The sequence below is a fragment of the Saccopteryx bilineata genome, chromosome 1 (genome assembly GCF_036850765.1).
Source record: "Saccopteryx bilineata isolate mSacBil1 chromosome 1, mSacBil1_pri_phased_curated, whole genome shotgun sequence".
NCBI classification, from domain to species: domain Eukaryota; kingdom Metazoa; phylum Chordata; class Mammalia; order Chiroptera; family Emballonuridae; genus Saccopteryx; species Saccopteryx bilineata.
Genome location: NC_089490.1, coordinates 113,916,428 through 113,936,458, shown reverse-complemented (window position 1 = coordinate 113,936,458; position 20,031 = coordinate 113,916,428). Strand labels below are relative to the sequence as shown.

General features: G+C 41.7%; 1 protein-coding gene across 1 annotated transcript in view; it reads left to right on the top strand.

Annotated features, from left to right (window-relative positions):
* The first annotated feature begins 10,744 nt into the window (after positions 1-10,744).
* GRIN2B (glutamate ionotropic receptor NMDA type subunit 2B) overlaps positions 10,745-20,031 on the top strand; it is a 481,700-nt gene continuing 472,413 nt past the window's right edge. Inside the window, exons 1-3 of the mRNA XM_066264523.1 lie at positions 10,745-10,838; positions 11,207-11,435; positions 12,400-12,833. The gene's annotated coding sequence lies outside the window, so the exon portion shown is untranslated. The remainder of the gene's footprint in view (positions 10,839-11,206; positions 11,436-12,399; positions 12,834-20,031) is intronic.

Sequence of the window (20,031 nt, the reverse complement as noted above, 5' to 3'; positions counted from 1 at the left end):
ACTGAATCATTATGTTGTATACCTGAAAGTAATATAACTTTATATGTCAATTATATCTCATTAAAAAAGTCTACGACTAAATTCAGAACTAGTATCACATCCTCTGAGGTACAAGATTTTCTTCATTCCTTTGTATACCATATAGCTATTGCCATAAAATTGCTTCACAATAAACCACCCTAAAACTCAGTGGCTTAAAACACCATGCTTTTATTCTCACAGATCTACAAATTAAATAGGCTGAACTCAGCTAGGGTGGCTCCATTTTGCTCTGCATATCTCTTTCTACATGTAAGATAGCATGTTAGCCTACACATGCTCTTCTTGTGGAAATGACAGAGGTTTGAGAGCTCAGGCATAAATATTCAGGCTTCTTGAGATCTGCCTGTGGATCTGGTGCTCCATTAATTAATTCTGTCTCATTGTACTGGTTAAAGCAAGTCACATTGCCAAACCCAAAATCAAGGTGTTGGGAAAGCTACCCTTCCCAGAACGGAAGTGTACTGCAGAGTTACATGGCAAAGGGTGTGGATATATGAAGAAATGAATAATTGGAGCCAATAAAGTGATTGCCACACTCTAGTTGGAACAAATGGGTCTTCTGGGGTCTTAGCATCTTACTTCTAGCTCTATTACAGAGATTAAATGATTCTGTAATTTATTGTTTCTGCTCCATATTGATTTTCTTTCTTTAGATTATCAACTTCTGGAAGGCAAGGATATCTTTTACTCTTTTGATTTTTTTCCAATAATACTTAGCAGTCTCACATATAGTAAGTATTTTGTTAATGTTTTTCAAATTAATATTTTTTTATTTTGAATAAACTAACAGGTACATTTTGTAAAAATAAATTTTTGAAATGTTTTTGTTCTAAAAAGAAATTCAGAAATTGATCCTACATATAGGCTAAAGACTTTTTCTCTACAAAGTCACCAAATTATATTGAAATTATTGTTCACAGCAATCAACCAATGGACAAGAGAAGAACTTTGAGAAGGAAATTTGGGAGGGTTTATAAAATATATTAGTAATTATGGATGAAATGGAAGAAGTATTTGTAAGATGTGAGAGAATATGCATTTTGAAGTTCTAAAACAAGGCATAATAATTTTTACAGGTTAAGAACAATTTTATTGCATAATTGTGGTTTGTCAAAGATCTCATCAAAAAAAACCATTAGTATTCACTGATGATCAATCACAACATTGAGACTGTAAAATGGCAGTCTTCTAATTTTATCATTTCTTCAACATTTATTTATTAGAGTGTTTGTAAAAAAGAGCTTTTCTCCCTTCTACCCACCCCATTTTCTTTGAGTAGCCCTGTGGACTAATGGAGTCCTTTTTCATTCAAGGTGTCATAATCAATAATGGTCATTTTGTTTTATGCTACGCTCATCCCAAATGTGTCCATTGGGAGACTGTAGGCTGGATCCTATGTCCTTCTGATATGTTTCCATTAGTCTTTGAGAACTTCCTTACTTGTGAGCCAAGCATGATGTTCTGGGCTCACCTTGCATTTTCTCTGATTCAGTCCTGGAATCAGCCATTTCTCAAGGATCCCTGGTTCCTTTCAGTGGACAATGATATTTAGAAACCAGGATTTGGGTGCTAAGTATGCTCACTGTTACTGGGATGTCATTGCTATTAGGCCCTATTAGTAGATAAAGCACATATATAATTATTAATTTACATATAATAGAGAGAAAGCATATATGTGATATATATAATTTAAAATTTTTATCCATAATTACTGCACTAATAACACTATGAACAACAAGCACTCTATTTGAAGTTTAATATTAAAAATATAATCTTTGTCCTTAAGTTATTTAAAAACAGGAACGTGGTCATATAGTATTACTTTTAGTATTATTTTATTACCCAACAGATTTCTTAGTAATTAGAAAATATACCTTCATAACTGAGAGATCTGGTAGGTAACTCCCAAATCAATGATCAAAAAATTTGGCATCATTAATAATAAGACAGACTGGCATTTCGTGCCTTTTGACATAATGCACTGGCATAGTTCACAGTTTCACCTTGCCAGAAATATTTATACTTAACCTATTGTATTTATGAGGGGGAAAAATCAGACAAACCCAGATTGTGAAATATGCTATAAGGTAACTGGCCCAGGCTCTTCAAAAATGTCAATGTCATGAAAGACAAAATAAACAGAAGATACGCATGTATATACTATATTAAAGGGGACTAGAGAGATAAAATAACCAAATGCCTGATAAAGAACATTCACGGGACAACTGTAAACTCTGAATATTGATTTAAATACAATTATGATGTATGTATATTAGAAGATATGAGGGTAGAAATGTGCATATGTGGTACACTAGTTAGTGTGTGTGTGTATGTGTGTGTGAGAGAGAGAAAGAGAGAGAGAGAGAGAGAGAGAGGGAGAGAGAGAGGCAAACCCTTATCTTCCATAGCAGGATGTCAAAAGATAATGGATGAACTAAAAATTTAAATGTAGCCATGTAAGCATGGCATTTTGAGCTGTGAGGGTGAATGTCAGCAGTTTTAATTAAAAGAGCTGAACATGGTGGCCTTTTGAGGGTCAGAAATGGTGGCAGGAAGTGAGGGACTACTGTTGAATTACTTCATGATTTTAAACTCTTTGCTTGCATAACTTTGATTAAACTAACATCTAAATTTAAAAATAAAATAAACCTCAATTTCAAAACAAAATAAAAAGAAGTGCTGGCTATGAAAAGATACAGAAAGAAGGGAAGCTGGGGAGGACAGACTATGAAGGAAGCAGAGTTAAGAAAGAGTTTGAACTAAATCTCATTAGTGGGGATCCTGGTGAGAAGTTCAAGCAGGGTCATCATCATGCAGCTCTTATAGAGACAGGGAGAACCCTTCCTTAAATACTCATGACCTCATTTTTCAGGTCCTCTTCAAAGTCACTCTCCCATTTACTCGTTCAGGCACTGCTTTGGGTGTTGGGACTGTAGTGGTGAACGGAACGGACCAGGCTGCTGTCCTCGGGGAGTTTACATTACATACCTCTTGGGGCGCTGTGCATATTTAGGACACGGGAAGACCAGCCATCCCTTGTCTCAGATGGGTGTCTTAGCATTCTCTCAAAGCTGTGTGTGTGTGTGTGTGTACACCCTAATGCAGCAATTTTCAACCTTTTTCATCTTATGGCACAGGTAAGCTAATTATTAAAAATATATATATTTTGCCTATCTGACAAAAATAAGTATAATTTTGATTCATTCACACTAGATGGCTATTGTGTTGGCTGTTGTCATTTTTTTTATTTGACAATCTAAGGGAAAAGAGGTCAGTGCCCCTGATTAAATAGGTGCTGCATGTTTTAAAAATTCTTGCAGCACACTCATTGAAAATTGCTGCCCTAATGAAATCCAGCTTACCTCACACAGTTTCACATTTATTTGTGGGAGCACTGTCTCCACACATGGTTGTGACGCATCCTTGTGACTCCATGTTCTCTACACAGCCCTCCCAGTCTCTGCTCGCTATTGCATTTCCTCAACTTAGCAGGAAATCCCTCCACTGTATTGTTCTTATTCCCTTAACTCGGTCCACATCAGGTCTCTGGCTGGCAGTGAGGAGGGGACAGTGTGAGAGGAGCAGAGGATCTGTGTGACGTGAGCAGAAGTCATTGTCCATAAAAACTACTCTGGGCCCTGGCCGTTTGGCTCAGTGGTAGAGTGTCGGCCTGGCATGCAGGAGTCTCGGGTTCGATTCCCGACCAGGGCACACAGGAGAAGCGCCCGTCTGCTTCTCCACCCCTCCCCCTCTCCTTCCTCTCTCTCTCTTCCCCTCCTGCAGCTAAGGCTCCATTGGAGCAGAGTTTGCCCAGGCAGTGAGGATGGCTCTGTGGCCTCTGCCTCAGGCGCTAGAATGGCTCTGATTGCGGCAGAGTGACGCCCCAGATGGGCAGAGCATCACCCCCTGGTGGGCGTGCCATGTGGATCCCAGTCAGGCGCATGCAGGAGTCTGTCTGACTGCCTCCCCGTTTCCAACTTTGGAAAAATATAAAAAAACAAAAACAAACAACAAACAAAACAAAAAAAAACTACTCTGGAAGATACGAGGACACTGAAGGGAGTATGAAAAAAAAAAAAGGTGGTGTCTCCTGGGATGATGATGACAGTGACTGTTCCAGGAGCAAAGGCCCACAGGGAAGCTGGAAGATACTAAAGTGAAAGAATAATATTGGGGCCACTGATCATGGCTCATAAAGAAAAACCTGAAAAAGTCTCAGAGATGGCATGAAGTGATGAGAGAAGGGAACCAGTGAGAAAGGAGATACAAAGTTGATCTCCATTTTGTTTTACCATTGGAGTCATTATCTAACTGCCTCTAATAATAAGATGTCTCAAAGTGCTTTCAGGTAGAGATGGAGTCTCTCAGCCATACTGTCCGTGGTAAAAGAAATCAGGGCACACATCTCAAGAAGCTTGAACAATCTGAGAGTGAAACCTCAGAGGAATGTACCTTCCCGACATCCCAGTGGTGGGGTTACAGGCTGGTTTTCCTGCAGAGGCTGAGATGGGGGTGGTGGGGAAGAAAAAGGAGATACAAATCAAGATTCTAAAAAATTTTCTTTAAAAAAAAAGTAACAGCTGGGTTAGATACAGTATTGTGTATCTTTGCTATATTGGAGGAGGAAAAAAAACAATAAGGCAGTGCCAACTCTATCTGTGCTCAATAGGGGCTTATTTTTATTCAGGTGTATTCTTTAAAAACAGTTTTTTCCATTGATTTGAGAGAGAGAGAGAGAGGAAGGGAGAGATAGATAAGGAGAAAAAGAGAGAGCGAAAGAAGCATCCATTTGTTCCCCTTAGTTGTTCCCTAAGTTGTGCACTCACTGAGTACTTGTCCTCTGTGCCCTGACTGGTGATTGAACCTGCAACTCGGTGTGCCAGGACAATGCTCTATCCACTGAGCAACCCATCCAGGCTCAGGATGTGTTCTTGCAGGAGTTGAGAGATGCCAGAAATAACGTCATGCAAATTCTTCCCTTTCTGTTACAGAGAATGCTTATTATCACGTAACATCTTATATCTCCTACTTTCTGGATTCAATAAATCTTCTCTAATTATCTTGTTTATACCTCTCATCTCTCTCTCTCTCCCTCCTTCTGTTTCCATTGTATAATTATGAAAAGAAAAGGGCACATCTAAAGAAGTATTAAAGAAATGATTTTCTGGGTACACAATGTAAATGTCTAGAAGTGAATTGTGACAATGTACACAACAGTTTCAATAAAATATGGTGGATAATGATGACTGTTTCATTATTGGAGGATAGGCAAGTCTTTAGATAAGGAGATGGAGGGTGTTTTAACTTTGAAAAAAGACTGCTCCAGTTGAATAATTAATATCATTATGATAAGAACAAAATAGAGGTTCTTTAAAAGAGTAATGATGGTAGAGTCTTAGTATGCTTGAGAAAGTTATTAAAATTGAATGCTCTGCCCATGTTTCCTGTACACTCCAGGAATTGCAAGCAAAAGAAGATGGATTGGATTCAGCAGAAGGCATTAATATGCATGTTGTCAACTGGGCCTTTAACAAATTATTTTTTCAAAGATAAAACATTCAAATATTTTCTTTGGAAACCAGGAAGCATGGTTTACATTAGGTAACAAGCAGAGGCAGAATGACTTTGAAGCTAATGCAGCTTCAGATCCCTAGCCCCTCACTTGGGGCCCTTTCTAAGGCTGGGGGAGAGGGCTTAATTGTGTGTCCAAATGTTTTAGCAAAATCTGCTAAAGGAGCATATTTTAATTGCCATCTATTAAGATTATTGTCTCTTTCCACTCTAACTTTCTCTGATTTCCCCTTGCACTGGGTGTTGTTAGAGTGGCAGTGAGCACTTTTGAGATGAAACAAAGAGGAAGTTGAGTTGGAAATGATTTAATTTGGATTTAGTGAGCTATATTTACGTGTCTTGCAATCAGTTTCCTGTACAATGAAGTTATTGCCAGCTGACCCAATAAATGGAATGCTCCCAATAAACTCCATCTGTCCCTTGTGCCTGCACACCCAGAATTGTGACACAAAGTGTCACAGAACATGCTCTGTGGGTCATCCCCTTATTCTAGTTGGAGAAAAAGCTGCCTCTAATTTACCTGAAGTTGTTAAACACTTTTGTATTTTGTAATCCCTTTTTTCCCGTTTGAGATTTGTTTCACACATAGACTACATAACAATTTAGAATCTTCTTTAAAGAATCAAAGCGTATTTGCCCATTGGAAAGCCGTTCAAGCTTTGTAAATGTGGATGGACATCAGCATTAAGATCTTGGAATTTTTTATAGAGTGGAAAGAGAAACCCAAACATAGAAGTGTAAAAAGTTTATTTCAGAGAGTTGATTAAGCCCAGTTGTGCCACTTTGTGTGTAATTTGGAGAAAACATTTTGGGATATATTCTTTCTATCTTTTTTAAAATTATTATTATTGAGAGTCAGGGAGACAGGCAGACAGACTCTCGCATGCACCTCGACTGGGATTCACCCAGCAAGCCCCTTACAGGGTGATGCTCTGCCCATCTGGGGCCACTGCTCCATTCCTTGGCGAGAGAGCTATCTTAGCACTTGAAGTGAGGCCATGGAGCCATCCTCAGCCCCTGAGGCCAACTTGCTCAAACCTTTTGAGCCATGGTTGCGGGAGGGGAAGAGAGAGATAGAGAGGAAGGAGAGGGGGAAGGGTGGTGAAGCAGATGGGTGCTTCTCCTGTGTGCCCTGGCTGGTAAGAGAACCTGGGACTTCCACACGCCAGGCTGACAATCTACTACTGAGCCAGCCAGCCAGGGCCAGGACATTTCATAAAACAAGTGAGACATTACAAACTGTTGCATAGGGCATGTTTGAAGAGTTTCTTCTTTTATTATCTACATTTATATATTAAAAAACCTAGAGGAGATTCAGATAATGGTTAATGGAAGATGAAACAAAAGAAGATAAAGAGAAATACTGACATCAATAGAACTCAATCTGACATTAAGAGACAAATTGCAACATTTTTTTTCAAATTATACCAAAACTATAATTCTTGAAGAAAAGAGAAATTTTGAATAGAAGTAATAAATAGACTTCTGGATTGTTTGATCATCCAGGTAATGGAGAGGAGAAAATCATATGAACACATGGGGAAGAGATTTGAATTTCTGTCTTGACACAAAATATTAACAGTGATGAAGATAATTTAAAAAATAATACATTGCAAACTAGTTAATGACTAATCTCAGTTCAAGGGATATTTAATATTAAGTCTTATACAAGAAAATTTGAAATCCTTGCAACCTTACTACTTATATGTAAGAGAAATTTGATAAAGGTTTTTCTTAATTTGAAAACAATTCTAAAAAATTAACATTGCACTACTACCAATAAGTAAGACATTTGTCTATATGGTCAATATTGAAAACCAATTTTGAACACTCATGGTAAAGAGCAGATTGGATTATTTCTATTATCTCTATAGAAAAGAATATTATTAATCATAATGTAAAGAGGTGCTCAAAGAGTATGAAGTAAAAAAAATACAGAAAAACAAGTATAACAGAAGAGTCAGGCATTAACTAACCAAATTTTTTTTATCATTTAATTAAAAAAATTGAAGCATTTATAAGTATCAAAGAATTTTTAATTATTATGACTTATTTCTAGTTTTAAGTAACTTCACTTTTATATCAAAATTTCTACTTTTTCTCTTAAAACTAGGACTCAAATTATAAGCTTCAGGTTCTATTTTTGGTACCAGTGTTTGATATGAAGATGTAATATACGTAAGTATACTTTTTTTTTTTTTTTCTGAGGAAGGCATGGGCTTTGCATGTACTGATTGGGTCATGGACAAGAGTTTTGCTTCTCTCTTTGGGTTAAGTAAGCTAGCAGAATCTACCAGTGTCATCAGCATCCTGGGTAAAATCTTCTACCTCAATAATAATGCTGGGAAACCACATCTTATCTTGTTAGAGTGTTGCTTTCTGTGCTGACCAACTAGGAGTTTGAATGTATGCATATTTGCAACATGAATCTGGGTGATCTTTGAAAACAGTTTTATTAAAAGGTTCAGGTTCCTTGGAGGCAACGGTTGTTCATGAGACATGCAAGTGAGTCTGAGAAGCAAGGAGAGAAGTCTTCTGCCATTGAATGGGCAATGGGCAGTGGATACCATGGAGAAAATCTATACCTTCCACTCACAAGCTGCATAGTCCTGAGAATTAGCATGGCTGCTTGGGAAAGTAGTGTCTGATAGTTATTTAAAACGTCAATATTTACTGAGCCTCTACAGCATGTTGGAAATGGTGCTTGTTTTGGAGGCAGTGATCAAAAAGACATGAGCACCTGTGGACCCGAGAACTGGACCTAGACAATCTGAGGCTTTTGTCTCCTTCCTGTCCTTGGAAAGTACATCCTGCCCAATGTTTCTGCACTAGCAGCAGTTTCCAGGATGCATCCTTGAGAGAGAAAGGTATTGTTTAGATCATCTGACTACATACATGACTGAACCCTGTTAAGGTCTCTAAATAAACTCTTAAGACTCTTGTGGGAAGGTGCAGAGGTCTGTTTGTCCTGCAACTGCTCAAGAAAAGCCTTGTATATAGTTATCTTGCTTATTAACACTGCCACCTGCTAGTTTGGAGTGGCCTTTCTTCTTTCTTTGGCCTATACATGTTCTTTGTGTATGAGGACCAATTTCAAATTACACCCTGGGAACTTCAGAGGTTGAAAACCAACAGCTAGTTACTAGGAATATATAGATAATCTAGCAGGTCTATCTGTATATCTTACATAAATAAGAATATGATTTTAAGTTTAATTTTATGAAATTGCCTTTTTAGTATAGGCCAATAATGGTTATTTTATATGATTGGCAATTTCATATGATTGAATACCAGTAGTTTTATATGGTTCAACGAAAACAGCTTATGGAAGTATAGATTTTCTTTTAGGATAGTTCTTCATAATGCAGGTATGTATGTGTAGTGTCTTTGGTGCCTGGACCATACATGCCAGTAGCATCACCCAGTCATTTGATAACCAATCATGCTAATTCTTCTTCACATTTCCAAATGCAGAGGGCGGGAGTCAGGAGGATGGTGGTGAGGTGCCACGCCTCAGTTAAACATCCTTGAAATTGTCAGAGAAATCAATTCAGGCTTGGTTTCTAGAAGTGGAACTTGAGCTAGAAACTAAAGGAGAGTGTGGACTTAAGTAGGGAGAGAGTTCATTTTTTCCTCTACATTTGCAAAAGTTAAAAGCTTGGAATGGAATTGCTGGGTCCAGGAAAGGAAGAAAAGAAAAAAACAGAAAAGAAGGGTCCAGTTTTAGTGAAGGGAATTAGGGATAGGAAAGGGACTGTGAGCTATGAGGTTAAAAAGTGAATTAAAGGTCAATCCTTGAGTGAACTTGATTTTCTTCTGAAGGTAATGAGCATTCCTGGAAGACTCAGAAAAAAAGTGTTTCAGGACACACAGGGCCCTTGTTCTCTGCATCCTGCACTGCTCCTGGAACTCACGTTCTGACCACTGGAAGTCTGCACATACACGGCCATTGTACACAGAAAGGCATAGCAGCTCTGGGGTGGTTCTGCAGTTCTCCCCACCTTAGAAAAATAGCAGTACCATTACCGAGATAGAATAATTTGCAGATGAGCACTGTATTTGTGTATTTACGTAAAGCTAACGAGTTTGTGTGTATCTTAAACACTTCGATTCAAAGATTATAACTAACAAAAACTAGAAAACGTGAAAGAATTAGTTCAGCTGTAATGTGACTGCTGCCTGGTCTACAAGACTCAGTATACATCTGATGTATCCCGCACAGACCAGAGTGCCAAGATACTGGGTGTAACGACTTCACACAGAATTATTACCTGTGTGTTCATATGGTTGCTTTTCAGGAACATGGATGAGAAGCTCATGATATAACCCATCTGAAATGTTCCACCATTGTAATATTCTGGATCTTTGAAGACATAGTGCATCAATATAAAAATGATGCACGCACAATGATATTGATATAAAAATAATACACAGGTGGTGATAAGTGCTATTAAAATAGAAAACAGCTTAAGAGGGAGAGAACTGAATGGATGTTGGCTTTTTATAAGAGTGTGGGGCTGTAAATGTCCTGAAATTTAGTTTAATTCAGGGATTATTCACCTGTCTCATCTTCTCTCTTCACAGTCTTTAAATAACAGAATCGACTTTAATAAAGATCGTTAACTCCTCAAACCTTCACTAGCAGTCAGCAAAGCACATACATGATCTGTACTATACAATGTAACCCTTAATTACATTTGCCTTGCTTTGTTTCTCACTGTTTTACAGCCTCATGTGCTCAGAATAGATCTTAAGCTCCATGAAGGCAAGAACCGGGCTTTAAAATTGCGCCCAGAACACTGGATACAAGTATGGAGCAAAGGCTGATTATGGAACATAAAGCAAATGTCTTAAATTTTAAACTGCAGCTCTGCCTTTGAGATGCTCTTGGCATCCCAGCAGCAGCCCTCAGGGACACTGTCTCGTTCCCACCACCCCTTAGCCGCCCTTCCTCATTGCTGTTCCTCACTGAGGCCAGCAGGAGGCGCCACGGCCTCGGGTTAAGTCTTTCCCCGCTTCCTACCCCATTTCCCCCAGCACATGACGTGGAAAGCTGCCTCTGCCAGAGTCTTAGCAATTGGAGTGAGGGGGTGAAGGGGTTTGGGGGTGGGGTGGGGTGGGGGGTGTGGAGGACGAGGACACGCGAGCACACACACACCCTGGGAGCAGAAAGATCTTCTATGGCTTCGTGGGTATCTCATCCCACCAGAGCCTGTGTGTGAGAGGTAGGTAGGTAGGTGTGTGTGTGTGTGTGTGTGTGTGTACGCGCGCGCGCGCGCGTGTGTGCGTGGCACGTTTTTGAGTGTGAGACCAAAATCCAGATCAGGCAACCTGTGATCTCGCGCCCTTCCCGCCCCGTCCCCGGTGATTAATACCCATTTTTCTTACTCTCCCCTCCTCCCTCCTCCTCTTCCTCTCCTGCTGCCTTGAGCTTGACTTGCATAGCCTGCCCCCGCCCGCTTCCCCTCCCCCCGGCTCCGATCCTCACCAACTGGGATCTCGGCTCCTGCCTCTCCACCCCCCCCCCTTTTTTGTGAAAGGAAGGTCCCCCACCCCCTCTCAGAAACCACTTCCTCCGTTTCTTCACCTCTAGGAAATCTCGGGGCTTTTGCTCTATTGAAAGTGCTCGTCAGGGTGATTTTTGATCACCACAATCCAGAAGTGCTGGCGTCCAAATGCATTTTCTTCTGCTTTGCAAAGAAGAGTCGTGAACTTCAAAACCCTCGAGACGGATTTTTAATCCTGCTTGGCAGGTGAAGGAAAACCTTCTATCCCCGGCCACCCCTCTCCCGAGACTGCAATCGCTGAGCCGCTCAGAGCCGGTACGTCAATATTCGCTTTGGAGTCTCTTGTCTCAATGTTGGGGTTTGGGGTGTCGGCAAGATAAAGGGTCGAAGCCGTGGTACCGTTAACCCAATCTGGTGTTAGGTAAAGCTCTTAAATCCAGCAGAACCCTGCAATTGTTAATTTGGACGTGGCTTAAAAAAATTTCTTTATAGGGTTAAAAGGTAGGGCTCTTTCTGGTCTTTTTTGGGGGGTTAAGCCCTTCACCGAGCAGAGAGGCTGGGCATCGGTGCCCTGGGCCGAAGCCACGCGCCGCGACCATCCGTCCAATCGACCCGTTGCAGGTGAAGCCCGGTGTGCTGCACATCAGCGCGGCGGCGGTGTGAGTGTGCGCGGGGGTGAGTGTGAGTGCGCGCGCGGGGGCGCGTGCGCGGCGGGGGCGTGTGTGTGCGCGTGTTAGTGTGCCCCTTCCAAGAAATGCCCAGTGTGCGCCCCATGCACAATCAGAACCCATTCAGCACAAGCCCGGGGTGGGAGGAGGCGCTGCTGCTGGAGGCAATGGGGAGAGAGAGACAGACCTGTCAGCAGCAATGCAGATGGGGCTGGGGGTCGCACTTGCTGGCGAGTTAAGTGGGGATGGTGTTTCTGCGTGTGTGTGTGAGTGTGTGTTGCTATGTGGTACCGCTTCTCCCTCCCTGCCTCCTTCCTTCCCACTTCCCTCCTTCTCTTTCTCCCTCCCGCCCTCTCCCCGCTTCCATTCAGGTTGGCTTTCCCACCTCTCATCCATGCTTGTCCCAGGAATGGTATAGCCAGACCTTTTCTGAATTATTTATAGACCGGTGCCAGCTGTTTTCAATTCCTCTTGTGTGCACTCTGTGGGAAATGCGGGGTTTCCAACCCCCTTTTCCTTAAAACGAATTGATACCTTTTTCACAATGCCTTTTTCTTACCCTCTGGGGTACACTCGAATCAAACCCTGACCGCCTCTTTTTTCCCCCATAGGAAGGGGACGCTTTGGGAATGACCATGCTCCACGGAGGGACATAGCCGGCCCCCAGCTTCTCTACACAGAGCCTCCTCCACTAAAGCTCCGAAAATCAAAAATCCGTAATTGCCAGAGGAATAATTAAAAAAATAGCCCAGCCACTAACCTCACATGCGAACGGAATAATTACTCTGGATTCTGCATTGTGAGCTGCTCTCCATACCCTGATTTACCTTTGAATTCTATCTTTTCTTTTTCTTTAAATTTTCATCTCTTCAAGACACAAGATTAAAACAAAAATTCACGAAAAATTGGATTTTAAATGATCTTCCTTTCATTTACCCTTCGTCTTTCTTATGTGGATATGCAAGCGAGAAGAGGAGCCTGGACATCCCCAACATGCTCACTGCCTTAATCCGACCCTCTAGAGGTTTGGCTTCTACAAACCAAGGTAAGACACATTCTATTGTATTTTCTTTCCACCTGGGGTAAGGGATTCCTTGTTTCTCTCTCTTTAAGTCCCTCAAGTGGATTTTTTTTTGGAAGAAAAGGTAACACGATATTAAAATAATGCTGTTTGGGGCAAAGGCTTATTATTACAAAGGGGAAAATCTCCCCTGTTATTTCTTTTCTTTCCTCATCAAACAGGTTTTGGGTTTTGGGGAGGCTGTGGGGGTGGATGTCTATAGGAACAGAGGGTGTTGAATGGCATAAGGTTTAAAAAATTTTTTTAAATTTTATTGCAGACATGACTTGGAAACCTGTGTGATTTTCAAGTTAAATATCATTTTATTCACCCAAGGCTAAAGCTCTGATTTTTATGGGAATCTAGAAATCTTACCCCCAATCCCCAGCTGGCTTTCCCCTTTGCCACTTCCATGCCTCTCTCTCTCTTATCTCCTGTCTCTACCTTCCTAGCCATCCTTTTCTGTGCCCTTTGTAAAAAATGAAGATAATGACTGAGATACTGTGGTTATTGTCCCGAAGTACACTTGCTGTCTAAGGGGTTTGACACTGGGCCCAGAGAGCCCGGGAGGCCTACTGCAGAGGCACTGGTCTAGGTGGGGAATCCGGCTGGTCTAGGAACACCTGGAATGGAGGGATGCTGCAGGTTTAGAGGACTGAAATCTGAAGCTTGGAAAAAAGGAATTCTGTCAATATTCTGCTTTTAATTTGTGTTTTTATCATGTGCTATTATTTTTAAGCTGTAAATTTCTCCTTCTGTCTACACATCTATTTATACCCACACATCCTCCAAGCAAACTGTTACTTCCACACTCTTGCAAAATGGCTATCTTGCAGAGTTCTAAAATGCTGTGCATGTGGAAGGGGTGCAGGATTCGACACGTGAGCCTTTGTGTTGAACAAAGAGATGTGCCGTTTGCATGTGTTAGTCTTGTACCCTCAGAATAGAATTAATGCTTTTATTTTTTCCCCCCTCTCATCATTTTTTACAATATTTGAAATGTAGTTTGGCAGTATTTTCATGTACTTAAAAAGAGAAATAGCAGGAGAAATGGAAAAGACTTAACTAATGACTCTTCAATTAGTTCCTCATGTAATCCAAGACAACTCCTGGGGAAACCAGAGTGCCCATGTGCTGAAGGGCCATGATGGGAGCTCCTCTCCTCGGCCGACTGGGTGTGTGGCCACAGGCTCTGAGGGCGCCCAGGTGCAGCAATCCGGTTGAGATCAAGGTCTTCAAAAGAGCAGAGCAGAATCATTAGCATCAATAATCTTTCTTAAAGTATTCTCCCTTCAAATCTTTCTATTCTGCTATTTTTTTTTTATAATACTTTAAAATAAGCTGAACTACTGAAGGGATGTGGGGGAAGTAGTGGAAGGTCCCTGTTTCCCAGCATCACCGTAGAAGGTAGTTCTTCATTGTCTAAAGATGAATATGAACCATATTCCCTACTCCCCTCCCCCAGGGTTCATTCTTTTGAACGTTTATTGTTTAACCACTAACCTGTAATGATGGTGTTATCCAAGTGAGAGGGTGGGATCTCACTTTGAACCATGTTCTCCTCATGTTCCCTTAGAGATACCTGAGCTGGTTCCCCATCTGCTTCTACTCCTTCAAGTGGAGAATGAACTCTTAAAATTACTTCAAAATAGAACAGAGATATGGGTGGGAAATGCAGCTCCCTGTGTGATGGTTTCCTAGGAACAGATGAGCAAGGCGAGGTGGGCATCAAAGGTCGCATGCCCTCATCTGCCTTCCTGGTACTTGTTGTGTTTGTTGGCAATGAGGATGACAGAAGTCCTTTAGACAGGGTCTCAGCCACACTCATCTAGGTTGCTAAAGGGATTAAGCCAGGTTCCACGTCACCTTTAGTTGGCCCGAAGACTAGGCAAAGGACAAAAGGTTAAAAGGTGAGGATTCTGAGGAAGTGGAGGACCAGGTGATAGGAAAGCTATAAAGAGAAAAGAATGAAATTCCAACTGGAAAGGGCTTGTTAGGAATCTAGGAGGAATCCCCACAGGTGGTCTGTGCCTTTTCCATGCCCAAAGCCATTTTAGAGCCCCTGGGGAGGAGGGAGGTGTCCCTGTACCTCCTGAGCAGATTGTGTCACTCAGTGGTGTTCTGGGCTGTCTCAGGGCCATTGTCACTCTTTCTTGTCTCTCATAGCACAAAGAGCTGACTGGGTTCTGTTTTGTCTTCTCTCCTTTTGTTGTTGTGTTCCCCCCCCCCCCCCCCCGCCACACACACAATGTGGGTTGCATGGGAAAGAGATGTGGCTGCTGGTGGGAGGGAGGAAGAGCAAATTTAATTTTAATGGAGGAGCCTTCATGATGCACAATTAAGAAAAAATTCATGGGAAATAAAGACTTCCCAGGAAAGTGTGGTTAAGAACATTAGATTGGTGATTTCAAGGGAATCAGAACAGCATGGTTGTCTTCTGTCTCCATATTCAGGTGCAGCAAAGCATGACGGAGCCATGAACACAGAATGATGTGGCATCTGAGAGGTAGATGTTAACATGCAAGGAGAGGAGCAGGGTGTGGACTCCAGAGTGTCTTATTTCTTCTCTCCATTGATTTGTCCCTAGGAAGGCTGTCTGTCCGAAGAGTCTTGGCTTTGCCACTGTATATGTGTAATTTATGACAAGAGTGCATGCAGACAAAGGGAATAAGCAAGGAGACAAAGTGACAGAAAAGGAGAAGGAAGAAAAAAAATTCTGTAGTCACTACTTTGCACAGCCAGTACCATTCTCTTAGGCTGAGTGAGAAGAGCGACTTCCTCTGGTGAAGGGAGGAACAGCAGGCACCTTGATTTTGTATTCCTGCTTTACCTCCAGAAAGATGGCTTCAGAACCTTGACCATTTTCCTTGACCTTCATGTACACACAGCTGGCTTTGTGTGTGGAGGGACAGTGGGCACCTGGGGGGTGAACACACGGACTGAAATTGGTTGGTAGGTTGAGTGGTTCTTGACAGGGAGAAAAGACAGCTGATCCAGCCGTTGGCCACATCACCATTAGCTTGTAAAACATTCCCCCTTCTCTTCCATGGGTGTGATGAAGTCAGGATACAGTGTTTTCCCCCTCTAATTTCATGTTCAAGAATATGAAAATGAAGGTGACATGTCCACTACTACTAACAGGTTAAAGCAAAAATTTTGTTAGTATTTATGAACTATGAAATATAGAAGGAAGCAAGAGAGAGGACAGGTTGTATGCGAAAAAACCATTACAAAAAAAAATCAGCCTATGGAAGCTAGGAAAAGTAAGGGAAAAGATTCTAAAGATTGGAAAACTATTGTTCTAAATGCTAGCCTTCTCTCCTAAACAGTGAAGCCTCTGGCAGACAGAACAACTCATCTCCTGTAACTTGCTGGGGTCAGGAGTGAATAAGCTCTTTTCCCTCACTGCCATCCTATATTCTCCTTAAGAATTCTAGAAATTTCATCCTTTCATTAAACTACATTTTCCGTTTTTGGCACCGTGCATATAATTGGATCTCTGTAAATAAATATAGATTGAAAGAGTTACCGGTCTAATGAATTGTTCACATTTACTAAAGTGAATCCCCTCTTTGCAACCACAAGAAGAAGTCTCCAGGGAGACTAGATTAGCGTTTGAATTGATATTATCTTTCGGAGGGATGCAGATGATAGAGGAACGGATGAGGGAGCAGGCATCATTCAGAGGAGGTAGGTTTCTGAGATTTACCGGTGGCTGTTACTGGTATGTCTGCAGCCATTGCACCAGATCTATTGGGTGAAAGAGTTTTGGGGGTTCTGTGAACCCAGAGAGGTATGTTCAGGAACCTTTGGTTGGTACCCTGTTGCTCTCCAACCACTTTATTTTTGTCTTTTACTTCCTAGTGCTTTCAGCTGAAGTTGACAGAGAAAGGACCTAGATAGAACACACATCGATCCCTTGTTGAAATCCTCCATGACTGCCCCAAGCAGAATACGTGCTCTGTTTTCTGGGCATCACGAGTGCCTAGTGGTGGTTATTGTACACTTTATCTTTATTTTGTTTACATGCCCTGTTTCTTTAAGAAGTTTGTGAGCTCCTCAAGGGCAGGGAGGGTTGTTTTTTTCATTTGGAATCATTTGTACTTAGCGTAGTGACTGGCACAAAATACATAGTTAAGTATATTAAATGAATGAATGGAGAGAGGAAGTGAAATATTTAATTAGTAGATGATACTATTTGTTGTTTGTCCTCATGGGTGTAGGAACTGTTTGAAGTTATGATGTTAAATGAAATGAAGAATATCAGGGCTCTGTGACACTTCAGAAGGCATCTACTCTGACCTTCTCATCTACTAGATGAAGAAGCTGAGATGCAGGGACATTGAGTCTTTTGCTTAAGGCTGTGTAGCTGCTTAGTGCCAGAGCTTTGTGCACCACACCAGTCACTACAGCGAGGTATAGAGGTTATCTCTGAATTTCAAATATCTGTGTTAGCACTCCTTAAATTCGATTGTATAGAGGAGTCACCTGGCGATCTTGTTAAACTGCACGTTCCGATTCAGTTGGTCTGACGTGGTACCCGAGATTCTGCGTCTCTGGCAATCTCTCTGGTTGTGCCAAAATTGCTGGACCATGCATCTTCAATGTATATATATCATTGCCGCACCTAACTCTATGTCAGGGTTAACACTGGCAATTCCACATATATAATCTACTTTTGGGACTCCCAGCACTTCTGCTTTGTTCTTAAAAGTAAAAAAAAAAGAAAAAGAAAAAAACCCCAGAAAGGGACCTATGCATTTAAGTTCACCCATCTCCTCTCTACAACCCTCTTCCACCGTGTATCTCGTTCGCCTCTTTCCCCTTTCATCCTCTATTCATTCTTATTCTGGTCCTTCACATAACTGATTAATCTCTTTCTTTTCATGTTCTCCTGCTCCTTGGTTTATCTATTTGTTAATGTCTCATAATCTCTTTTCTTTCACACTATCTATTCTTTTCACTTTAATGCCTTTTTTTGTCTGCTCAATTATTCAACAAATGTTTGTTAAGAACCAATATTTGTCAAAGACTGTGTTATGAAAAAGAATTAGCTCTGGTCGGCACTTTCTAGTGGCTCAGGGTTTAATGGGGGAGGTGTGTAAGAAAGTCATCGTATATTGAGGTGAGCTCTTCTAAAGAGAAGCCTGGTAGAACGAGGTGGGCTTCACGGAGGGATTGACAGCTCAACTCTGTCTTTAAGGATAAATAAGAGTTTTGTAGAAGGAGAGAATGGTCATTTTAGGAGGATGTAGGGCAGATGAAGAAGCCTGCTGGTATAAAGGGTGGGCCTCTTGCACTTCTTTGCTTCCCTTAACTTGGGGAGAAGAGCAATATGGAGGGTGCTGCTGAAGTTATGAGGAATTTTGGATTCCAAAGGATGAGGCAGAGAACACAGTCAGGGTCTTTTTTAAAGGAAAGGGAAGAGGCTCCAATTTCTGCTTTAGTGATTCTACACTTAGTGACTCCTCGCCCTGTTTATTAGGCTTGCCTCTAGAATGAACAAATGATACAATTGTCATTTTAGACCACTGGATTGCAACCGACTTTGTTGATGGCCATTATAAAGAAAGGGACAGCTGCTGGTTGGTTTGTAGCCAAGGAGAGAGCTGGATCCGAGCCCAGGCCAAGCTACTCAGAATGAAGGACCAGCTTAGCCCATGTGCTCCTACAGCAGTGAGGTAGACAGTTGCTGTGCCATTCAGACACTAGCTGCTTTCTTTAGCGGCGAAGGGGATTGATGGAAGAAGAGGGTTTCAATTATTCCCAGGGAATCCCAGAATCCTCCTGGTAGCCTTTCAAAAATGACCTGATGTCAGAGGTATTCTTTATGGGGATACTCAGGAGTAGAGATGATGAAAAGACAGCTTTAGCCACTACTTCGTTAAACTGTAGCATTGGTGCCTAACGGCAGATGAGTTTTAAATGGACATTCCTCTAAATTTTACTTGCATCTTTTTCTGCTCCCCATTCTCTCCGCCCTTTCCTCCTCTTTCACCATTTCTCTGTGTATTCTGGTCGATACTCATTTTATTAGCATGAGCTTGGCCTGAAGACTGCTTCAGATCCATCCCATATAAATGGAGTATCCTGGATATTAAGGTATGAGGATTAGCAAATGCCACCACTGGCTGACTTGAAGGACATTTATTCCAAGGTGACTTTAGGGGCAGAGTGGTGGAGGCATAAGGACAAAGCTGTGCCTAGAGGGACAAGGAGAAGGGAGAGAAAGAGAAGCAACGCCAGACCTGAGAAGGCGCTGTTTCTCTAAGTTCAATAACAAAATCACCTGCAGAGCTTCAACACACACACACACACACACACACACCCTCAACAACAGCAGTAGCAACAAAAACAATGATGTCCTTGCCCAGGCTATCCACCAAACAGTTAAATGAAAATCTCCAAGGGAGGAATCCAGGCAGTGGTAGTTTAAGAATTCCCCAGGGGATTCTAATGTACGGCCATATTTGAGAACCACTGGGCAAGATGATTGACAAGGCCCCTATTAGCTGTAAACATCACGCAGCATTTTAACATGTAGAGCGAGATCCTATCACTGTGAAACTGTTACAGGACTAACAGAGGGTCAAAGAAATTGGAATCAGAGGGGATTTAGTGTACAGAGCGCATCCAAGGGGTGGAACTGGTGTGGAATTAAGAACAGAGCCTTTTTTACCCTGTTCCTGAGCTCCATCAACACGGACATAGGCCTGGTGTTGACAGTTAGGAAAGTTAGGGAGCTCTTTTCCTTAACAGTCCTAAAACAGGTGTGACTCTGAAATAGGGCGAGTGAGCCGTGCTTCTGCAAACATCCTTTGTTCTACTTAGTCCTTATTGAGGGTGCCCCATTTCTTGTTTTGGACAGGAAGCCTCATTTCACTCCTTTGTAACCCAGCAAATGTAGGAAAACTATTAATAAATGGCACTGGATAAGCAGACCCTGATTGACTGGTGAGGGGTGTGAATGGTGCAATTATCTTAGGGCTGGTTGGAATTCACTAACCCTGTTACCCTCCCTCTCAGTGCCTGAAGTGGAATATTAAAGGCATGAAGAGGAGGAAGAGGGTAGGAGGCACTAAGCTTTGTTCTTTTCTGACTGTAACTTTAATTACTGATTATCAGGCTGACCAGGTTAATCGTTTTCTCACATCTTTTCTTTTTGACTCCCTCTCTTCCCCAT